A 22,073-nucleotide genomic window follows, 5' to 3' on the forward strand; every position below is an offset into this window, starting at 1 on the left:
GTAATTGTCATGTTTTGTGTATAACTTTCATAAGTATACCTAAGAAGATTTCATTTACCTAAATCTTTTTTTTTTTTTTAATACCATAATTTGATCCTTGCAGCATACATATTGCTTAATAAGATTTCTTCTAAGTCCATTAATATAGTTAAACAAATTCTTTCTGAATTGATACACAGTTCTAGAAGTTTGCTTGGTTGTTTATGTGCGGTGTATTATATGTTAATAAACAGAAGTCATGTGTTTGTATTTTGTTGAATGTCAAATGCAGAGAGTTTAATTTCCTTGTAATATTATGCAACAGAAGAAGGCGAATGTGAAATAGGCCATCCATTTCTAACTGGTCTAGTAGGTTTTCTGTTGGTGGTTACTTTGATTAGTAAGAAAAGAATTAACTGAATGAATTAGTCTTTCTTGCAGCCTATAGTCAAACTGTAAATATTTTTAAATCACATATAAATCTATTTGGTAACACTTTTACATGCTTTGCTTTCATTCAATAGCTTGGTCAGTTTGGTAATTGATGGTGAAAGGGTATGAGGCTTTTAGATATGAATTGACACCTAAGATAAATGCCTCTTGTTTCCTGGTTGAATCACTATACCTCCTCAAGCGGTGGTCTTGAAATAGGACTAAAATCATTTAAAGAATTACATATTGCAGTACATCACTTGCAGGTGCCTACAACAGAATATGTAGCCTTCTGATTGACACATAGCCTGCTTGTACCATCAACTCTTAATCCCTCTAGACAATTTTCTTCCACTTTTTATTCTCTTCAAATTTGTGCCCTGTTCTACATCTGGTACCACAATTAATCCATATTGTTTAGCTCCAGTTCTTTACTCCCCTCCTTCCAAATCCTTGGGAATTAGGATTGAGAAAAAAAAAAATTCCTTATTCTGTTTTATGCCATTTTCCCCTAAACATGCACAAATCTGTCTGCCCCCCCTCATACCTATCTAAGGATCTTTATACCACTTCACTGAGTAACTGCTTTTCTGCAACCCTCCTTCCTAAAAAGAAACACTACCCCTTCCCATGGTATTTGTGCAGTTACCATGACGCATGCTTGTGACTCATTTTGGCTTGGTATTGCATAAAAGAAACAGGGTGAATTCCAGCAGGACTTGGATATGTAACATACTGGACCTTATAGGGTTGAGATGCTTCTGGCTTAGACAAAGAAGAGAGGAGTACCTCCCTTAGTACTAAGGAGGACCTACAAGGTGAAGTGAAAAAGGTTGAGTCTTAGATTTTAACTTAGATGTGGATATTCTACAAAAGTCCCATTTTGGAACTGAGGGTGGAAATTTAGGGATTAGTCAAGGTAAGTGATTAAAAAAGATTGTCTATTTCATTTTAAACCAGTATGTTCTTCACACATTGTGGTTAATAAATATCAGACCTGTAAGCACCACTAGCCCACAAATACTCAGGTAACATTACTGTCCTCCTAGCAGCATGCAAATCTATATATAAGATGTGGTATGTTAGAGAAATGTTTAAATAACTGTAGAGGTCACTTCCGTTCCTGGAGTCTTTGACCTAAAGAGAAAGTTAGTCAAGAGGCAATGGAGAATTGACAGCTGGTCGCTAGTCCAATTTTCATACAGCAGTAGACAGCCATCTTCAGACACACACAGATGAATATAAATCACATTGTTTACATTTTTCTGGAGATACCTGCTTTGGATTTGAAACACATAAAAAAAATCTCTTGAGTACAAACAACTGTGAATCAGAACTGACACGTGAAACTTTCTGATTCGTTAATTTTTGGAAATCATGCTTTTTATGGCATGCATAATATATGTACATATGGTTTAATCGAAATCACGATGAAAGACTACTGTGCATTTTTTATTTTTTTTATTTTTTCATATTTATTTATTTTATATATATGTATATATATATATATACATATTTTTATTTGTCTTAGAAACTAGTCATCTGCCTCCCTAAGAGCCTCATTTTAATATTCGGTAGGTGGAAGATATGAAATCTGTCTGATTGAAAAGAGTCTGATGATCTTTTACAACATCTGTAGCATTTCTGTGTGTGAAGAAAAGTCAGTTGAACATATCTGAACTTCATTTGAAAAATAAAAGCCATGCTTAAAAGGTCTGAGAAGTGCAGAGTGTGGTGGCAAAATTAAAAGACAGACAGACTCAAAGAGATGCTATTCATTTAAGAAAACTAAAACAAACTTACAGTCAGCTTGTGGTTACCCCAGAATATAACACTCCATCTATCTCTCACTCCCTGTCATTAAGCGGTAGTGCTTTCCCCCTCCCCCGTCCCATTCCAGTCATGCCATAGTTAAGTTCAGCAGCCATTTACAGCTTGCAATATTCTGGTAATGAGTTAACAACATTGCTGACAAGGAACACTTGAAAATCAGGAAAATTTATAACAAATTAAGGGAGTCAGTGCAGCTGGTGAAAATCATCATTTCATTTTAGATGCAGTCACTGATTTCTTGTGAAAGAGATGGTAGATATTGGTATGAAGTTCTTTCCTCAGAGTGAGGTAGCAGCAAAATCTCTCTTATCTTATAGAGTTTCTCAGCCTTAGAACTGATGAGAAGACCTTTTGAAAATCTGCAAAGTTCTTAAAAGCGTACCTGCATGTTACTAGGTAAACTACTGGTGTTACTGGAAAATGATTCACAACGTATCAGGATACAAATGGAAGCTGTAGCTTTGTAGCAACAAAGTTAATATTCTGGAAATGTCCTAAAGGATATGCTATGGGACAGGTTGCTTCATATGAATAGTGACAGTTTTCAAGATGATTGAAGGCAGAAGTGAATTTCACATAACCTAAAGTAATGAAATTAGCATCAGCAATGGAAGCAGCAGTGAAGAGCAATGCAATGATTTGCACTTAGAGGAGAAAACAAACTGGCTTAGTAAACAAAATAGAAAGCATGCTGGAAGAGTTGCAAGCTTACAGAAGATATTTCTGCTCTCTAAAATCTAGCTCAGTTTAGGTGAGCATGTATATTTTAATTGACCTAGTGTCAGAAATGCCTTAAGATGGGGCATTCAGCCAAAAATGCAAAGCAGTCTGTCAATCATCTTCTCAATCCAAAGAGGCAGAGTGCTGAAAAGATTAGAAAAAGGAAAGAGGAGAACACTCTCTTATCTTGGGGAAAGACATATATGCCTGAAAGGAAAGGAAGTAGAACCTTGCCAGGTAGTGACACAGGTAAATAATTAGGTATCCAAGACGTGAAAGATGTGAAGACAGACTTCAGTTACATGGTAATGTATCAGTATACATGGAGCTTACACATACATGTATGTGTATAATTCTATCATAGAATTATAAAATCATATAATGATTTGGGTTGGAAGAGACCTTAAGGACCATCTAATTCCATCCCCCTGCCATGGGCAGGGTCACCTCCCACCAGACCAGGTTGCTTGAAGTCCCATCCAGCCTGGCCTTCAATGCTTCCAGGGATGGGGCATCCACAGTTTCTCTGGGCACTGCCCTACCACCCCCACAGTAAAGATTTTCCTCCTTATAATCTAATATAATATAATCTAATCTAAATCTCCTCTCTTTTAGTTTAAAGCCATTATGCCTTGTCCTATCACCACACTCCCTGACAAAGAGTCCCTCCCCTGCTTTTCTGTAGGCCCACCTTTAGGTACTGGAAGGCCGCTATAAGGTCTTTTCTTCTCCACGCTGAACAAACTCAACTCACTCAGCCTGTCTTCATAGGAGAGGTGCTCCAGCCCCTTGGTGATTTTTGTGGCCCTCCTCTGGACTCATTCTAATACATCCATGTTCTTGTTCTGGAGGCCCCAGAGCTGTACACAGTGCTCCAGGTGGGGGCTCACAAGAACAGAACAGAGGGGGAGAATTACTTCCCTCAACCTGCTGGCCACACTTCTCTTGATTTATGGTTGGCTTTCTGGACTGCAAGCACACATTGGTACCTCAACAACTGCCAAGCTCAACATTGGATGTTGAGCTTCTCATCAACAAACAAGCCCTGGTCCTTCTCATCAGGGCTGCTCTCAACCTATTCTCCACCCAGCCTGTATCTGTGCTTGGAATTGCCCTGACCCAGATGCAGGACCTTGCACTTGGCCTTGTTGAGTCTCATGAGGATGACACATGCCCACCTCTCAAGCCCATCCAGGTCCCTCTGGATGGCATCCCTTCCCTCCAGCATGTCGGCTGCACTACACAGATTGGTGTCATTGGCAAACTTGCTGAGGGTGCACTTGATCCCACTGTCCATGTCACCAACAAAGAGGTTAAACAACTGGTTCCAGTACTGACCCCTAAGGAACACCACTCATTACTGATCTCCATCTGAACATTGAGCTGTTGACTGTAACTCTTTGAGTGTGACCATCCAGCTAATTCCATACCCACAGAGTGGGCCATCCATCAAATCCATGTCTCTCACATTTAGAGACAAGGATATCATGGAGGACAGCATGAAATGTTTTGCACAAGTCCAGGCAGCTGATGTCAGTTGTTTTCCCTATCCACCAATGCTGTAACTCCATTGTTGAAGGCTACAAGATTTGTCATAGCATGATCTGCATTTAGTGAAGCCATGTTGGCTGTCACCAATCACCTCCTTATTTTCCATGTGCATTAGTGTAGTTTCCAGGAGGATATGCTGCATGATCTTACCAGGCACAGAGGTGAGACTGACTGGCCTGTAGAATATATGTGTATTTATATATGTATATATATATGTGTGTATATATGTATTATGGCTGTGCACGACAAGGTTGATCCTGGTGACAACTGTAATAATGAAAAAAAAAAAAAAAAGGTAAAAATAAAAAGCTAAAATATAAAAATCAAAATATATAATAACCCACCCACACAGATAATAATAACAATAAAAATCCAGACTCTTATGTAATCCTTGTGTCCTAGGATCCAATGTGAATCTGTTGGGCAAAAGTTTGCTCCTAAGAATTAAAACTGAAACTGGGACAAACCTTTAAATTAGATACTACCACACACTGAAGTACTGGATGCACATAATACTGTTGTTGAAAAGGGTTAAGAAGTCTGAAAGATTTATATGTAGGCCAAAACATATGAATACAAAATAGGCTCATCCTCAGAGGCCCGAGGTTAAATTAGAAAGTCTAGATAGGCCAACATCATTTCACCAGCGTAATATTCCGAATGAACCTCCTGTGTCATTAATCCAGACAAAACTATTCACATCTGAAGGGGCTATATAAAAGCTAGCTATTACTGTTTCTGCATTAGATAAATGTATTCTATCTACAGACTTGCCAATGAAGTTAGTTGGAAGATGATTGGAAAAAAAGATATGTTTTAGACATTCACAAAGGTTTATATTGATGTAGTAAGTTGTCAAACAAACAATTACCACCTTCCACCATTTTCTAGAAAGGTGATTTAGCAAGTGCTGATTGTATCTTCATCTCATGCAGAGGTAATTCTGACAAACTAAGGAGAGTACTTTGAGTACTTAAGTGTTGAGGTTTCATGCAAAACAAAACACATGCTAAAACTTCAAATGTGGATCTGGGTGGCAACAGAACAGGCAAAGAAGGAGTTTGTCTTTCAGAAGATACATGTATTCAAAGAACAGTAAAATAATTCAGATTTCTAGAACATAACACCTATAAGCCTGTGTGTATTCATTCAGCATTTATCGGCATTTTTTCTCCTGTGCTTTAATGCCTTCATATCATTTACATTGTTTGCTAATGGCAAGAGATATGCTGGTACTGAGAGAAAACCAAATGTTTAGGAGCTTCCCAGGCCCTCCATACTACTTATTTATTTTGAGCAACAATTTTTCTGTAATGTAAGGGAAAGGACAGTTCTGATCAGTAATGTGACAGGCACTGAGGAATAACCAATTGGCAGGATAGAGTTACTACCGGTTGGAGACAGAAAGTCTAACTGTTATCTTTGGACTTAAAAGTGCTTCAATAATTGCATGGGAAGTCTCTTTACCCTTCGGACAGATCACAAACCATTTGTGGGTTTTTGCGAGTGGAAGTCAGTCCCAGCCATTGCAGCTGTCTGGCTATGGCACTGGGCTTTGACTATATCCTTCAAGAAGTTTGTTAGAGTGCCATCAGCAACCTCAGCTACCACAGCAATAAGGGAATTTGGAATGCCTATATTATTTATGAAATATCTGAGGTAGATGCTGATGAATGTTTTCCAAATAAGGAAGGCTTCCTGAAGAAACCTTGAAGGTGGCCCTTCATTCTGAGGAAAGATCATGCTATCTCCTGGATTAGAGTACGTAATCTAAAAATATTCCAAGTGGAATGAATTTGGGAGAATTAAGAACAAAGGACTGGAAGAAATACTGTGAGTTGGTACATAGTGTAACACAACTGTCACTATATCCATCGAGAAAGAAATAAAATCCCGATAAGAGTTATCTTTGCATAAATCCTTGGATTGAGTTTGTATTTAGTGGCTAAATAGAGATGGTGTTGTGTGGTCATAAATGGAACTGAGGCATCACCATAATTATTGGTGAAAAGCAGAAATAGATATTGTTTATACACAGGTTAGCTCAAGGATACTGGCTCAACTTTTAAAATGACAAATTTAAATTTATAGGCTTTCACACATATTGCCTTAGTGCAGCTGACTATCTATTACAGCTTGTGCAGAAGGGACAAAAGATGCAATTTGTGGAAGGTTAGAATATCTGGCTGATTTATTTTTTTTTTTTTCTGAAATGCAAAAGATGGGAAGCAAGATTAAAAAGCAACAGCATTTGTCCTTAATGCAGCCAGCACAAGCATTGTGATTCCACTAAGAACTGCAAAAAACAAAGCCACAAATATCATGCCAAAGACAGAACTGGACTCAAAAGCCTTGTTTATACCAACATTTCCAGTCTCCAGCAGCAGATTTCAGCTATTATCTTAAATCAAATGTAAACATTGTTATTTAGAAGTATACATCAGTGTCATAAGTAAAAAATAGCTGGATGAATTTAAGTGCTCAAAATCATGTTATCTGGGCTACTCAAAGTATTCCAAGTAAAGATATTTTCCATCTCTTCCTTTTGCCTTGTTTATTTTGTAGGAATTTTTCTCCCCATCCTTGTTTGAAATAAAGTGGCCAGGTCCAACATGAGCTACTGCAAATAGATAGTGACCCTTATGTTTCTAGCCCTGTTTTTCAAGCTGAGAGATCTGGTTTGCTCAGATAAGGCTGGGACAAGCATTAAGTCCCTGACGGTCCTAAACAAACTTTCAAGCCACTTGAGATTTTGTGCATCATTAAGTACACATTTTCCATTTATAAAGTATTGCTTCATCTTCTCATCCATAATTTGTGGGAGAATAGAAATCACACATCTGTATGTGTGTGCGTGTACATAACTTTCTTGCCTTTTCCTGAATGTGTAAGAGCTAGATCACAAATCCTTGAGGACCCTGGTGGTCACTGCATGCCTCAAAGGAACCTCCAAGAGCCTGCTTAAATTCTGTCTTCTCGGATCTGCTGGACAGAAACACACAGGCAGCCACTGTTTTGGAGTTTTTTTGTTGTTATCCCATTGATCATAGGCCTATATGTACATTGCAAAGGAATTAAGAAGCTTGTGTTGGGATAAGAAACTTCCTAGAAGAAAAAAAAGTGGGGGCTTAACTTTTGAGAAGAGAGGAGTGTAGAACAGATCAGTTTTAAAAATAAATAACAGTCTAGGTCTATGAAGACTTTTAAAGATATAATATCTATATACATATAGATATGTATATTTGTGTTCATTCTCTTCATTAATACAAGTGAACACCAGAATGTGTTGCTTTCATGGATCTGCTTGACTTTCTTGGGGTTGGACTTGATGACCCTTGAGGGTCCTTTCCAACTTATGATATTCTGTGATTCTATGATTATTTTTCATTTTCTGTTCCTAGGCCTCAAGCTGCTAATAAACTTCCCATGGGTAAGAAATCTGTAAGTTAACATCACTGCAAAAACAGTGAAGCTCTGCAGATAAACATAGAGAGGCCTGTTTTCCTAAACCACAGATTCCATATCTGCTACATAGCAGAGCTTTCAGAAAGAAATTTGGCTTGTACGTGTGTATGTGTGTGCATGTTGTGTATGTGCAAGAAGGAGACACTGCTTTGCAAGCTTTCCCTCGCACTGCTGGTAGTATGACCGTAATGTCACTAACCACTCATTTGGCTGCAGTATGTGAACCACAGCCATCTCTGGACACACGCAGGATGTGTGTGGCAGCTGGAGGATACTCAGCTATTTTATATATATATATAGTATTTATATATATACACTATATATAGTGTATAGTGTGTATATATATATACACTACATATAGTACATAGTGTGTGTATATATATATATTGCATATATATAGTGTGCGTGTATATATATATATATATACACTCAACTTCCAGGGTGATCTCTGGCAGCAGCAACACATGGGCTTGCTGCTAGGTCTCTTGCTGGCCTCTCACATGGCATGTTGCCCATTTCCTGAGGGTTGTCTGCAGCTGCCTAGTACAGGCTCAGGCTGGTGGCACCTCTCTTCTTTCTGGATGATGAGATCCTTAGATCCTCTTTGGACTTGAAGAAAATTTCACCCTCAATTTCTGTGGCAGTTGTTGGAATAAAATAACCTACAGTCATTTATACAAATCGTTGGAGAAATGGAGCTGTTTTCCCATGTGCACACTTATTTAGGTGCTGATCAGCATTAGTATAGACACCTCACAATGTGTCCCTAATACTAACTGTCACGGAATTTCTAAGTTTCTTTTCTCTAGATCATACCATCTTTATTTCATGGAGTTATTTATTTATTTATCCATATTAAACTTATGAAGCCGAGTCCTTGCTAGATTGAAGGGGGCTCCAAATTTTTTTATACCAGTGGTCTAGTGTAGTAAATGGAGGATACCTGATGGAGGCTTCATCAGGCCCAGGCTGCATTCACATTTTTCTTAAGTCATGGCTGTATGAAACTGAAAGTACTAAAGCAGTCACATTGACCCACTGTCCAATCAAGTCAATAGAAAACATTAAACGAAGTTCATTTTGGATCAAGCCTCAAATGCAAGGGATTGTGATTCTTACTCTTACTCTCTAAGTTCCCCACCTTAGAGGCTTTTAACATCTGGTTGACCTGATGATAATATAATAAGCCACTAAGATGATTACCTTCTTCGTCTAACAGTCTCTGTGGTTTATGTTTAAAGAGCTCTAGAAACAACAGCATTGATTTTTATTTTTTTTAACTGCGCACTGCTTAGCAATGTCTCAGAAAGCTTTCAATTGAAAATGGAGAGGCATAAGGAACTTTTATTTCCCTGTTTAAATACATTCAGACATTTTTCCCTTAAAAACTGGTTAGACAAGCCAAAGTAAACTAAAGCACCAAAGCAAAGGGCAAGTATCTTATTACTGTTTTTTCCCATGAAGTTATTTATTCATGATATCTTCAGCAGGAAAAATAATTTAGAAATGTCTTCTCTTCTAGCTTTGTTACAAATATAATGGATAACATTGTAGCCTTTCATTAAATGAAAGATGTCCTTTCAGCTTTTTGCTCTGCTCATTTTTTGCTGTATGCTAAAACCTGTCTGTAAGACCCCCTCTGGGACTGGGAAAAAAGTATCCTTTGTAGGCAGGTGGTCTTTCTTAGAGAATTTTCTGATTAGAAACACATGTTCATGAGTGTGTGGAGGCTTCTGTAATGTCAGAGTAAAACAGAGGCCAAGGAACTGGTTGTGCTGCATAAGCAAATGCAGTTGAAGTAGATCAAGTTTGTACTAGGGCTACTTTGCACCTATCAGTATGTTTATTTTTAATATGATCTGTTGCAGTTCTCTGCTAAATACTGCAAGCTAGATTGAGTGTTGATGTTTTTTGAACTGGTCAAAGTGCATCCCATCACCCTGAAACACCCTGAAACAGGGCTACTGTTTTGGGGACTGGGTGGGGACTTCCATGGTGTCTGTCAGCAAGGTGGACAGGTGCTCCAGGAGCTAATGCTTTTCTCTTTGGTTTCCTAAATCTCAGCAGCTAACTCGGTGTGGCTGTCCCATATGCATGTATACTTTCTTCAGCAGGAAACACATTTTCTTGGAGAGGACAAAGCTTCCTTATAATAACAAATGAGTAGAAATAGGTTTAAGAAAGATCCTCCTCAGCGAACAGGGCAACCCCTTCAATGTCAAGATTGCCTCAAAGCACCACAGTGCAGGGCAGTGTTGAAGGAGACCTGTCGACAGCATCACACACCAGGGGAACATGAGAAGGGACAGATGAGCCTGTGTCTCTTCCTACACTGCTACCACTGTCACCTGCTGCTCTTCATCACCTTCATACTCTGAACAGCCTCTTCCTCTTGCTCACAGCCATCATCACCAATACAGCACTTACTAAGTGTGGTTAAGAGAAGCTGGAAGGAGCTGTAAGTAGTGGGGAGAGAGAACACTGCTGAAGTGGCCAGAGACAGCTGTGAGGAGCAGGTGGAAAACACTCAGGGGCTAAAGGGTGGTGAGTGGAAGTAGGCAGTAATGAAGAGTGTGCTGTAGGGGGATTGCAGTTTACAGCTCTAAAGTCTGCACTGAAACAATATGAGTTCTTGGCACTTCTCCCCCATTCAGAGTTACTTCAACACTCAGGTTAAAACATCTGAGTAATTCCCATCCTCCAATACCAATTTCCTCTGTGTGTTACAGACACACAAGCTTTCCTGTAACTCATCAGGAAAGGATCTGAGATTGCTCTCACTCCCTGTTGGGGATGTTCCCTGAGGAGTCAGGGAGACACATGGATATGTAAAACATTGGAGGGATGCATTCAAAAGGTATTTGCTGTTAATACTGTGGCCTCTGTTCATATTGGTGGTCAAATACAGGAGCCAAAAACTCAGCCAAAGACAGAGAACTTCACAGCTTTGTGCTTTGTGTTGCTGCAGTGTTGACTATGAGATATAGAGACCTTGAAGGACTGCTCTCTTACCACCTGACAACTTTTCTCAGGGCCATTTAGAAGCTAAAAGTCAGTGGAACCTCCTGTATTTTGGCTGTGGACAATATTATGTTGGGTATCATGTTTGTGAGACGTGAGTTATTTTTTCTCTTACCCCAGCTGAGGAGTCCTCTTTGGCAGATGAACTGCTAATTGTCACTAATGTGCCAATATCTATCCTATCTCCATTACCAGAACTGCACAGACTACATAGTTCAGGAGAGAAGACTTATCCCAATGTCAAACACATAAATTTTGAGTGACCAAGAATCAAATATAAATAAACCAAATAATCATAATAAAACATGGTGTATGCTATTCATGAAAGTGACATATTCATTAAGTTCACGTGAGGATAAGGTGCTTTGTTGCAGTCAGTAGCAAAACTCCCACTTAATTCAGTGGGAACAGAGTAAAACTCCTTGCATGCACCATCAGACAGTTACAGACATTTATTATTAAAGTCTACATGCAGCTGGAATGATGACACATTTTTGTTGCATTGCCTGGAATAAAGTAATAATAAGCTAAGAAAATTTGACTTTGGATTCGCAAATCAAACAGGCTTTTTCATTTTGTTTTGTTATGTATTTGCAGGGTGTACTCACTGATAAAGAGATTAGTTTCCATTCCTTCACACAGCAAAATATAATAAAAGATTGACAGACTTGGTGAGTCATGAAATTTCAGTGGAGCTGACCAAAATGTTCCTCATAAAACAGCACAAGCTTTAATAGCACCTGCTAAAACCAGACTTACAGTTACACAAAGAATCCAATGGAATGCATTTAGGAACGTGCCAGATTTTACATGGCTGGTTTCACTCTGAAGAAAAGGTTTAAAAATCTCTTGCAACACAATCTATTTGTTGATTTAAGGCCAGTCTGGAAAAGGTATTTAGGCATTTAATGATGCAAATAGATGCTCTGGTGAGATTTTGTAAAATGCACAGCAATCCTAATGGAAGATAGTCAAAACCTACTTTAACCACTTTCCTTCAAAGTTTGGAGAAATGGTCTTGGCTTTCTGAGTATCTCTGGCAACTGTGAAGCCAAACCACATTTCCAAGCCAAACAGCATCTTTTGTGGAAAGCTAGTGGCCACCTTGGTGCTGGAAAGGACTTACTAACATAAACAGTAACTTGGAGATATTTCAGGTAAATGAGAAAACAGATATGTCAGCTTGACTTTCACATGATATACCTACACTGCATTATCTATTTACTTATTTGAAACACTGTTTTGATTTATTTTTTTTTTACATACAGTTATTCACATTATTCTTCAGTAAAGATACATCACACATGTTGAGAAAAGGCACGTTCAAAAATTGCAGGAATTGCAAATTTTGTGTTTCAAAGATGCAGTGAATTACTTGAACACAGGAATTAAGCTGAAACAGGAAAATCCAGTCTGCATTTGTAGGCATTTTCTTTAATCATGTGATATTTTGCATTTATTGCAAAGAATCAAGAAACAGCTTGTGTAGCTTCACTGGACCCCACAAGCTTTTCTGGATCTAGATATTAATTTGTACTATCAAAAAAGCAAGTGTTTAATTTGCAAACGCTAAACAGATGGTTTATGCAATTATAAACACAGACCTCCTGCAAGAAGTGCATGGAGACTGAGGGTTGGTTTGTATGCATCCCATAATTTACGCCCTTGCAGCAAGGACAATATAAACAGGATCTTCTTCTCCCACCACGATCAACATCACTGCCAGATACAGACAGTTTTGGATGGTGTTTCTGGATAATCTTTAAATTCCATCTGCCTGCATGAGGACTTCCTGACCTGAAGGGTGAATTTTATTAACACTGAGTTCTTATGAAAACAACAACCAAAAACAACCCACCCCAAAGCAAAACACAAATGCCTCCCTGTCTGCAAGACAGGTGGAATTGTAAGTATCTGAGTTTAGCATAATGAAGATGTTAAAATGCAGTTAGTATATAAGATATAATTCTGTACCTAAAGGTAAGAGCTGAGCGTCATTTTCCAAGTTCCCTGAGTTAGAAAGCCTTGCTGTAAGCATTATTACAATAACATTATAATTAACAACGGTTAAAGTGACAACAATGAGGGCAGTAAACAATTAATCTTCCTGAGAGCCCTCTGAGGCAAATAGATGAGTTTTTCTTGAGAAAACTTACCCAGGAGAAAAGACTCTCCCTCCCTGAAGATCCAACTAGCACCATCCTCTGCAGCACATAACGTGTGGCGCATGAGTGTGGGTGGCTGTTCTATGCAACTCTCTACTCTGTCATCATGGTGGCTGTCTCTGGCCCCTAGCATTATCTTAAAGATGAAAATTGGACATTTTTGCTTGCACAAGGCTAGAAAGAGACAGAATCAGAACCCAAATGAGATCTCACCAGTCATTCCCAATTTGAAGTCTGTCACAGGAGGCACATTGTAGAATCATAGAATCATTGTGGCATTGTGGCCATTGTGGCACATTGTAGGCAACAGGACAAGGTCCACAGAATTCAACGTAGAGCTTCCTTCCAGTTAAAATAAACCTTGAATTAAGACCTATCGTGGTTTAAGAATGAGCTTATTTAGTGGCAGAGATTCAAATAAATCAAAGCCTTTGACTTCAACATCTTGTCCATTGGACTGCCCAGGCGACTTCAGTTTCTATCAAACCACATTCCAGGTAAAAGACATTTGGCCTAGAAATAAAATGTGACAACTACTCTCTGTAGTGAAAGATAAGCAATGACAGCACTTAATTTATCCAACATACAGAATACTCTAACAACAACTGATACCTATGCTCTCAAATGTGAGGGTATATATAGCTTAGTCCAGTACTTTAATGTTTTAATTAGTATTTTGTTTGTATTTAAAAAGACATAAAACAAATTAACAGGTAACTAGTATATAAAGTTAATCAGGAATGATATTGCTTGCTTCTTAATAAATAACCCTCTCTATTTCCTGTACCTATTTAAAATACTAAAAAACATAAAAATCTGATTACACCAGGAACTGGTAACATTGTAATGAGAAAAATATTAAAAATATGGCAGAAAAAAGAAGCTCCTGTAGTAAGTTTGCTACCCTGACAGTGAACAACAGAATCATAGAATAATCTGTTCTGTCTACAGGGGCTGTCTGGAGGGCATCTGTTCCCACCCCTTGCTCAGATCAGGGCTAACTTTGAAGTTGCCTTGGCTTGCTCAGTGCTTTGGCCAGCCGAGTGTGGAGGACCTCCAAGGATGGAGATTCCACCCTGTCCCTGGACACCTGTTCCAGCAATGCATACATGTTTCCTTGTAAACACAGTAAGCTCACAAGTGAATATAATTTCAGTGAAAACTCTTCAAAAACATTTGGAAGCTCAGAAATAAAGCTAACACTGCTAATATTAGTGATTGCTTATGGTGTTGGAAAAGTCTTTAAACACTGCCAGTGGTATGACTCAGTAGAAGAGAAAAAAAATCCTGTATTCAGGATTTCACTGCTGATGTGACTAGAGGTTGCTGCAGCTGGAAAATCAGCCATCTGCTTCCTCCCCTTCTCCCTTAGAAAGTTGGAATTTAGTTGGAAATGGTTCATGGCTTGTTGGGTCCTTCAAAGGAAGAACCTGTGCCAGTTTTTAACTGTCTTAGGCTTTACTATAAATGGCCCAATTTGCCCATTTACAAAAACAAACAAACAAAAGCACACAACAAAAAGCTACTGAGCACTCACAGATCACAATGATTTGGGAGAGGCAGATACTCAGCCCATTCAAAAGTCTGGCATTACTTTTACTTGAATGACTTCACCCAAATTCATCAGGTTAGCTTTAAAACACAACAGATAGAAATTGTGGGTCAAAGGTGTGGGATTTTTTCACTCAGTAGAGGATAAAGTAATATTTGGAAAAGTACTTCTGGTTGTAGTGACCCAAGGATTATTACTCAGTGTAGTAATAAATCAGAAAGTGAAGCGTTCTTCAGAACAGGATGATGAAAGGGTCCAAGTCTGTAGATTCCATGGTGGAAACATGCAGATGTTTTCTTTATTCAACCAATTCATGATTAACAGCAAGTAGTGCAGTAACACTGCAGCAAAAGATTTTTAGGAATGCCTAGATATAATTATATATATATATATAAATAAATCATCAGATCAATATGCAGCAACAAATATATGATCTATACAGAGATATGATGATTCTGTTACATTTGATATACGTATTGTAGCATACACTCTTAGTCATTCCAGAAGAGTGAGTTGAAACTCAACCTACATCTTTTGGTGAAATCACTAACCACAAAAACAAAGAGAGAAATACTCTTAGTCTAGATACTACACTATAGCAAATGGCAAAGTAATGATTTCTGGTGAATGTTTATTCCAAATATTTTGGAAAACGTATAAGTATAAAAATAAAACAAATATAAATATAAATATTTGTAAAAAATATATCAATAGGTGAAAATGTTCAATTTAAGTCTGATAGTGCAAATGCACTGACACAGACAAGGTATTAATCTTGAAATATGTAGAACATGGAAATATATGGATATATAATGAAAGTATGAAAAACAAGTCTGAATCACAGCTGTTATTTAACTGTAAAATACAGTTAATAAAAAATAAAGTCCAGTAAAAACTGTGGTTATGCTTATTATTTGTACATGAAAATGTATTTCTTATCTTCACTTTTTTCTTGATTTGCCTATAAAGGGAAACTGAAGCAAATAAATGCTTATCCACAGAAATTGTAGACCACAGAAAACAAATATTTTCCTTGAAATCTCTTTGGTGACCATGTGGAAACTTATTGCTATTTGCAGGGTGGAAAAGTGAGAAAGAAACCTTGGCTTGTGGGTATGAAGACATTTTTGAAGGATTTAAAAAAAATAACTCCTCCTCTCTAATGTTGTCACTTCTTTAAAGTACGTCCACGTTTCTCTTTTCAGCTCATGTCTGTGAACTATGAGAAGCTGACGAGTAAGATATCTAAAATAACGCACATTTAAACCTCCTGCTCTCCAACCCTGAATGTTGTTATTAACTTTGTACTTGGCTCCTGTTTCTTAAAAAAATAAATAAATAAATAAATAAAAATCACATACTTGAAGTCTCCTTCTAGTTATGTAAACTTGTCTGTGGGTGAGGACACGGGGTAATAAAAAATTTCAAACAACTAAGAATAAAACATTTACAGAATATAAAACTTCTTTGCTTTTTGACTCCTTAAATAAAAAAATCAAAATTTCAAATGTCAAAATTCAAACATTAAACAAAAATCTGTGTAAACTGGCATTATAATTCATGCAGAAGTATTATCTAACTGTATCATAACTTTATGCTTGTTGTCTGAAGTACAGCAATAGTACTGAAATATAGGAGTGTCAATTTTATTCTTGATAACTGTTGCATTCCTGCTCATGAATTCCAGAAGAAATTCAGCCTTACCTGACACTGATGTGCTTGCTAAATGGGAGAGTGGTGCCTGTAAGTTTTTATGCATGATATCTCATAGTCTATATCTGACCACTTACTTCATTAAAAAAAAAAAAAAAAGCTAATAATCTAAGGAAGGGGGCTGTAACCAAGATGTTTCTCTCTGTCAGCAGCACCCTCCTGGGTGCCCCCTGCCTCAGGAAGATCCTCCAGAGCCGCCCCTGTCCCGGCCTGTTGGCTGGCAGGGAGGCTCTGACAGGGCATGCCACTTTCCTCGGGCTGCTTGTGAGGTCTCCATCACTGGGGGAAGTGGGGCACACAACCTACCTGAGCAACCAATCCCTGTGAGAGCAAATGAACAACACGACACTGTTTTTGCATTACCCTTCACCCTAATATTTCAGGGAGATGGAGACCAGCCCCTGTTCAGCTCTCCCTGTGCAGCTTGCAGTACTACTCTTTGGATTGCTTGCTGCATAGGAAGAGGGAAGAGGGCAGTGGCATTTCAAACCTTGCCAGTGTATTGGTCACTCAAAGCAGCAGGAACTGCTTTCATTGAACCTTGCTTTCTAAATCCATGATCAGATATAATTCCTGAAAGGAAAATAAAGACATAAACAAAAAGATGATGAACTTTTTCCTCCTGGATGCAGAAAGGGTGGGACTGGGATGAGATCAGCCCCTGAGGATGCGGCTCTGAACTATGCAAGTCCCACCTTGTTCTCTGGATGTTGTTAAATGCCTGCACTCCCTCTGCACCTAAAACTTTGAACTGAAGCAAGTTATAATCTCCGCATTAATATAAAGAAAGGCCTGTGCCGCTCCACTTTTCCGCCTGCATGCCTCATTTGAAATGGCAGCATAGTGGTGATTAATCTGAGCAGAGTGTATTTTAAAGTGGCTGATATGTTCTCTAATGATAGGCCAAGCATCTACTTTTTATCACGTATCTGTATCTATCTGCAGCTCATTTAAATTCTCATGTACAATGCTTTCTTTACTAGGAAATATATTCTTATCTCTTTTATCGCTGTGTAAATACCTTGCCTTTGTGCCAAGTTATGTCTAATAGCTCACAGCAAATCTTTACCTCACCTATGCTATGTTAAAATCTTCCTTTCTAATAAAATAAAAAAGTAATAGCATGTTTGACTTCAAATTTATTTTAATAGGGATAACATCTGAGGCAGAATTAGTTACATAGCTCTCCAAAATGCAAGTCTATAAATTAATCATAGCTTAGCCTGGCTTTGTTTGTACTGTTCCCAAGCCATTACTACTATTTTTATTCCAATAGGTGGTGCTGTGTTGAAACCTAAATAATTTTCAAAATTTATGCTGATCTATAAGTCCTCATTGAAGATATTAAAAAATTATTATTCCAACAAATTCCTACATGTTATCTGAAGGAAATGTTCCTATTTTCAATAATAATAAAAATACCCATTGTTACAGGACAGTTGTAGGCAGCTCTTTTGTTTATTTTTTTATTTATTTTTTCTTTCTGTTTTCGTTCATTTTTCCCAGTAGTTGTTGTAAGTGTGTTTTTAATACCAAGCAGCACAAACTCCCAGGACTGGAACATTCTGTGTCAATGAAGCCTATCCCTTGTTATTGCTTGTGGCTTTGTCATGCAATCCTTCCACAAATTTATAACGACTAATCTTAAAACAAGTTGTTCCAAAAGCCTAGTCCTGCAAGGATAAGAAATCTTAATCTCCATCCTAAATTGATTCATGGCTAGTTTTTCTCTCAATAGTGTTTATTAAAAAATGCCTAGGCTTTAGGTTTACTAGACCAAACAATGCAAAATTCTTTAAAGCTTTTTTTTTTTTTTTTTTTTTTTTCTCAGCAGTCTTTGATTAACCCTTCAGTGTGCTGGTTCTCATTCAAGCTCATCTTTCTTGAACACAGAATTGAACACCATTTCATACTATGCCAGTAGCTTATGAAAGAATTGTGCAGGGGAGTGGCCTTGCATATCACATTTCTTTTTTTTTAAGGATGCATCACTCTGCAAATCCATTGTTATCCTGCCATCAACCTGCAGACACAGATACAGATCTTTTCATCTTGTTGCTTGTTTCCAGTCAATGAGCTCCTCTATCACAGGACAAGTATGTAATGGTGGCCTCCCAGACCTGCTCTGTTAAATCTTTATGTCAAGTGTACAAGTTCTTCCTGTTTGCTTCTCTCCTGTTTCCTAAATTAGCATCCTTAGTAGATTTCATCAGAAACATCAGAAAGTTTCATCAGTGCACTTCTTCGTATTCTGTCAGGGACAAAATGATATTAATCCCTGCTCCCAATTCCAAAATAAAGATAATTCCAGATGTAATTCTTGCAATAGAACCTTTTTTTTTTTTTTTCCAGATCAAGTTCCCCATACATAATACTCATGGTTGTGTCCCTTTTAGTAATTGTTCAATTACTATTCTTCTTCAAAACTAAAATGCTCTTGACTTAATTAAATTGTATGTTAAAGGTGGAGTAGAAAGATATAAGAGAGGGCCACAAAGCTCTTAGCAGGATGTTTTTCTGAAGTTTTAAAAAAATGTAATTTAGAAAACAAAGCAAAACAAAACACAAACATCTTACCAAAACTTGATCTGTTTTTCCTGGAAGTTGATGAAGGTTTTGCTATTGATTTTGATTGTACATTAGGGTCTGATGCTGTTTCCAAGGAAGTAAACAACAATGCCCAAATAACTGTTATGGAAACAGGACAGACTTCAGTGATCACAGTTTCAAATTTACTTTGGCATCTAAAGATATAGCAAAGTTTAATGATATTTCCTATGCAGTTATGAACACAGAGGACATTAGATCCTTAACTTCTCTTGATTTAAATTTAAAAAAATAATAATCATTTGGTACCTATTTGCATTTCAAGGAAAATAGGTACACTCCTATTCCCCCTCCCCCCAGGTTTTGTAAAACAGATCTGAAGAACCTATCTTGTCCAATTAGGTAATCAAATACATCTCCAAACTTGGTAAGAGATTTATGTATAGGATCAAATCCATGCTTTTTATTTCTTTTGATCCATGTTTTAATAATTTTTGCGGTTTACAATGACATCAACATTTCCAAACATAACTGCTTTGGCTTAAAACCTATGTCCGTTTTTATTTTTTTAAATTTCAGTTACTGAGAACTGCTTCTGTTTCTTCCTCTGAAAAAAAAAAAAAAAAAAAAAAAAAAACAGATTTTTTGTATTAAGCCTATAAGTGTCCAGTGGCTTTGGAAGCTAAAAGATCTGGATAGCTGAAAATATACTCCATTTTTGAACTATTGAAACTGTATCTTAAAAAAAAAAAAAAAAAAAAAAAAAAAAAAAAGACAAGTTGCTCTGAACTATCTTAATACAAGTTCCTATTTATGGACCAAAATTTCATTTGAAGATGTTGTCTCACTAAATACCGTGTGCCATCATCATGTAGTGTCTCTGACCTAGTTTACGGTGCCTAGTTTATGATACCAAAACAGCTGCTCTGCTGTTTTGTCTTTGTTTCTGCAAAGACATAACATTTTCTTTTCCACAAGATATTGGAATTTTCAATATAGGAACTACATACCTGTAGTTCTAGTAGGAACAGAAGGGCATTTAAAGTTTCTTGGCAAAGTGAAAATTATAAAATCATGATTTAATGGAACAATAATAACTTTGGATATGTGAACAGTGAATATATACTAAGAAATCTGTGGGCTTCAGTACATTACTCCTGACTGGTAGAAAGATGGGAAATTAGATAGGCCTAGAGGCTTTCAGTCTCACTTCTATCCATTCACAATGAATGACCCAAAGGCCTTTCTTCTTTGTGCTTACTGCATAGGTGGATTGCTGCAGCACTGCGTGGATTGTCACTGACTCTGGAGAAGGACTTAGGGAACATTTTCCTCACCAGTACCAGGAGGGGAAAGAGCCCAAGAGCACTGGCAGAAAGGGGAGTGCATTGATGGACAAGGCTGAGAGAGTTTTCAAATTCAACTGTACAGGTTTTCCACTCTTGTGTACCCAACTCTTCTAAAATAATTCAAAATTAGTTTCTTAAATATCTTTAGTTTCTCAATCAGTATCTCTGGAAACATATTCTAGATTTCTAGATATCTGAGAATTTGTTCCTGACAACAGATAGTACAGAAAGTACCACAGTTTAGTCTTTTCCACTACTACAATATAACATCTGGATCTTTGGTCTCAAAGACAAAAGCTGGCTAAAACACAAAAATTTGAGTGACAGGATTTTTTTAATTCTTTTTTCATTTTTGATCTGAGCTCACCAAAAGCTAACATAAACAAACAAACAAATAAATAAATACATAAAGGGTTTCTCACTGTTAGCTGATTTTCATAGAACAAAAGCAGGAAGCTCCTAAGGGTCTGCAAGCTGGGGCAGAACAGTTCCTCACCCAACTGTGGATGTTGTCATTTGCAATGCACATTAGGTTTCCAGCATGTAACACTGCCTGCTCCTACCCTGGTTGCATCATTTCTGGTGTAGGGAAGGGGAAAGAGACTTCACAAACCACCATTCCAGAAGAAAGTTGTCAGCATTCCCAAAATGTGTTTATGAGCGTTATTAGTATTAACTTTAATGAATCACTAACCAGAACTGTGTGAGCAAAAGGGTGAGGCTTCAAGACATCCTGACAGTAATATGAATCAGAAGTTGGCTTCACATGGGCTTTCTTCTTCCACAAACATGAAAGATATAGCAGTGCAATTGTTCCTCAACAGTCCTTTGGACTAGTTTGATTCTGTATGCTGAACACCCTTAAATCAGGACTGAGTTCTGGCAGATGCCCCTGCAGAGGTAAACAGCACTCCTAGATAAGTCTGTGCATAAGCAGACAAAACCACTATCAATTTTCTCTTGTGCTTGCATATCCATGCTGCTTTGTATTCTTTCTCACAGTCTTTGCAGCTCATGAAGGGTGGCACAAACCAGCTGGAATAACTGGAATGGATAAATACCATCCAGCTTGCTAGGACAAGTACAAGCTCATGCCTCCCAAGAAGGGCTGTAGGGAGCAGGAATGAAGAGCTTCCTTCCCGATATGAAAAGAGCATTTCCAGAGACAAAATCCACAGAGACCCCTAAATATTAATAAATAACACATTTAAGATAATTGTGGTCAGATTTTTTAATTTTAACAATATGGCCTGTTTTATCTGCTCAGAGAAAAGAAAGAAATAAAAATGAAATGATGGTCTGAACTTTAGTTTCACTTGAAAATTCTTGTATGTAGATCTCAGATAATACCATCAATGTTTTGTTCTAATAAAGTATTAGTTAATGTATGTTAATGATAACTTTCTGACATGTTTTTCTGATTTATCAGACATACATGCATGTTTTAGCATTACTGAATATTTCTTCTGGTTTTGCTCCTTCCCCGCCTCCCCCCCTCACCAAGTGGTTGATCTATACTTTTTTTTTTTAACAATGTCCTTGTGTAAAGTTCTCCTATACTGTGTATTTATCTACAGCTAGCTTTAATTAAGGTAGCTTGAATACAGGAAGCAATTGACTGCTGGCAGAAAAAGCAGCTCCATTCATATTCATCTACCATGTCATGGTAAGGGGGGCAGAACGGTGGGGGGGGGGCGGGGGCAAAAGTATAATTTTCCCCTAACATCCTTAATTTGTCAGCTGAAA

At 37.6% G+C, this 22,073-nt stretch overlaps 1 long non-coding RNA gene across 2 annotated transcripts in view; it reads right to left on the reverse strand.

The window, feature by feature from the left end:
• Positions 1–21,168, reverse strand: part of LOC140002205 (uncharacterized) — a 59,549-nt gene extending 38,381 nt beyond the window's left edge. Inside the window, exon 1 of one of the 2 annotated variants that reach the window (XR_011808395.1) lies at positions 20,750–21,168. This is a non-coding gene — a long non-coding RNA (uncharacterized lncRNA). Of the gene's footprint in view, positions 1–13,157; positions 13,221–20,749 lie in introns of those variants that run through there. The other variant, XR_011808394.1, reaches the window with a different exon arrangement.
• Between the last annotated feature and the right edge of the window lie 905 nt (positions 21,169–22,073).

Source organism: Anas platyrhynchos, chromosome 3 (assembly GCF_047663525.1).
Source record: "Anas platyrhynchos isolate ZD024472 breed Pekin duck chromosome 3, IASCAAS_PekinDuck_T2T, whole genome shotgun sequence".
Lineage (NCBI taxonomy): Eukaryota > Metazoa > Chordata > Aves > Anseriformes > Anatidae > Anas > Anas platyrhynchos.